This window comes from Chiloscyllium plagiosum, unplaced genomic scaffold, assembly GCF_037043375.1.
Source record: "Chiloscyllium plagiosum isolate Xiang-an unplaced genomic scaffold, Cpla_swu_hap1 HiC_scaffold_37, whole genome shotgun sequence".
Classification (NCBI taxonomy): domain Eukaryota; kingdom Metazoa; phylum Chordata; class Chondrichthyes; order Orectolobiformes; family Hemiscylliidae; genus Chiloscyllium; species Chiloscyllium plagiosum.
In genome coordinates, this window is record NW_028270175.1 from 81,819,640 (window position 1) to 81,822,229 (window position 2,590).

Below are 2,590 nucleotides of genomic sequence, written 5' to 3' on the forward strand. Positions count from 1 at the left end.
CCCCAGCCCTCGTCCATATTCACAGCTGCATCATTTAGGATAAGGTTTAAAATCACAAAACATCAGCTTATCGTCCAACAGGTTTATTCAGAGGCACGACCTTTTGAAGCGCTGCTTCTTCATCAAGTGGTTGTGCGCTTTGATGAAGCGCTTCGAAAGCTAGTGCCGCCAAATAAACCTTTTGGACTATAACCTGGTGTTATGCAATTTTTAGCTTTGTCCACCCCAGTCCAACACCAACACTTCCGTATCAGAAATAATCAGAGACACAGTTCTGATCCCTGTGCTACACCATTGGATACTAGCCTCTAATCATACAAATAGCCTTTTATCACCACCCTCTATCTCCTACCACTAACGTTGATTTGGATGCGTTTTGGCCATTCACTAATGAGTCCTACCTGTTCCCTGCTTATTCTGTTCCGCTGAAAACACTTGCAGAATATCTAGAGATTCTCCCTAATCTTGCCTGCCAGTAGGTTTCCATGCCCCTGTGTTAATTAGTCCCCACTAAATGAAGAATTTTCTCCTTACTGCAGTTTTAACTTGCCTGTCCCAGATCCTGCCATAATTTGCCTTGGATGTGGGAAAGACAGCGAGGGAAGCGTTCTGTTCATTTCCAACTTGTCATATGTTTTGTGAATTTTTAAAATTTCACTGTGACCCACCTCTCATTCTTTGAAACTCTAGAAAACACAGGCCGAGTTTCCTCATCAGACAATCTCACCATCTGAGGGATTAATCTGAAGAATGTCCATTGCACTTCCTCTGTGGTCAGTATATTCTTTCTGAGATTCGGTCACCAAAACTGTACACAATACTCCAGGTACAGTCCCACCAACACGCTGTGAAACTGCTTCACCATGTCTTTACGTCAATGTTCTGACTGTCTTAAATGAAGGCGAACCAAACTTTACGAACTCACTGAGATCTAATAGAAACCCTTCCGAAATCCAATGTATGCCACTTCTACTGATTCCCCATTACCTGTGCTGTAAAGAACAACTTCGAACAATTCCAAAGTTTATCAAGTATGATTTATCTATCAGAAATGCATGCTGATCCTCTCCATTGTTGCTGTTAATTTTTAAATATCAAAAATCTCATCCCGTGTAATAGATTCTAACAGTTTCCCTACAGATGTCAAGTTAATTGGTCTGCAGTTCTCCACACTATGTCTTCTTCCCTTTGTAGCTGTTTTGATCCCTTCCATTCATCTACAGGGCTTGGTTCACGTTCATCCACAATAGTTTCCAGTCTCTGCAGAATGTACGGGAAAATAAAACGGTCATCGACAGTGCAAGTAATGCTACAATTGGTGATTTATTTCAGGCATTTTGATAGTAAGTATATCTGTTTCGTCAGACTTAGCAATACTCAATCCAGCTACATGTTCAAGTATTACCTTGTTACTGATATGAATTGGTTTTATATCTTTAGCTGCAGAAGGCCGATATGATCATTTGGTATTTCAGGGTGATTTCCTGGATATTGTTCCATGAAGACAGATGCAAAGTAACTGGTTATTTTCTTGACCTTTTCCCTGGTCTCCACAATAACCTCTCCTCTCCCGATTACAAATTTCCACATTTGACCTTACTTTTATTTTGGTTCCTTTAAAACATAAATCGTAGATTGATGCAGTCTTTGTGTTCCTGTTTGTTAGCATGCTTGTTCTCTTTTTGATTTCCTTGACAGTTTCATGGCCTTTCTTTCCTGGATCTTTAATTTCTGAGAATTCTCAGGTTTCCACAATATCTGGAATGCTTCTGAAGTCACTTCCCATTATTAATATATTTTCTAATTTGTTATGTTAACCATCATTGAGTCACTTTCTCACTCTTTGGTGTTTGTACCTGAAATAAATAGACGCATTTTTCAGGCTTTGCAGTATTTCTAAAAACTCCTGGTCCTGACCATATATAGTCAGGAGGATAGGAGGATAGAGAAGTAAGTGCGGGAGCCCTGCTTAACTTTTTTCCATCATCGCTGACCAACATGCTAAGCCCATATTAAAGAAAGGCTACAAAGATAAACCTGGGCACTAACGACTAGCAAACCTAAAATCTAGTGGGTTGATTACCTGAGATGATTCGGAGATATTGGATATACCTGCCTTTGAAAAGATTGGATGTGATTCGGAGTAAGATTAGAATGGTGCTGGAAAAGCAGAGCAGGTCATGCAGCATCTGAGGAGCAGGAAAATCGATATTTCGGGCGAAAGCCCTTCATCAAAATCAGCATGGAATTTTGTGCATGGGAGATCATGACTCACAATTTTATTCGAGTTATTTGATGAAGTGACCAGCAACGTTGAGGAGGTCCGGGTGCTATACGTAGTCGAGATGGATTCCAGTAAGGCCTTCAATAAGGTTCCACATTGTACGCTGCTCTGGAAGGTTAGATCGCATGGAATTGACGGGGAGCTGGCAAAATTGATACAAAATTGCCTTGATGGTAGGAAGCAGAGTTTAATGCTAGAAGAATTGTGGTCAGAGTGGAGGCTTGTGACTCGTGGATTGCCTCAGGTGTTGGTGATGGGACCACTACATATTTCATGTATCTATGATTTAGATGTAAATGTACAGGC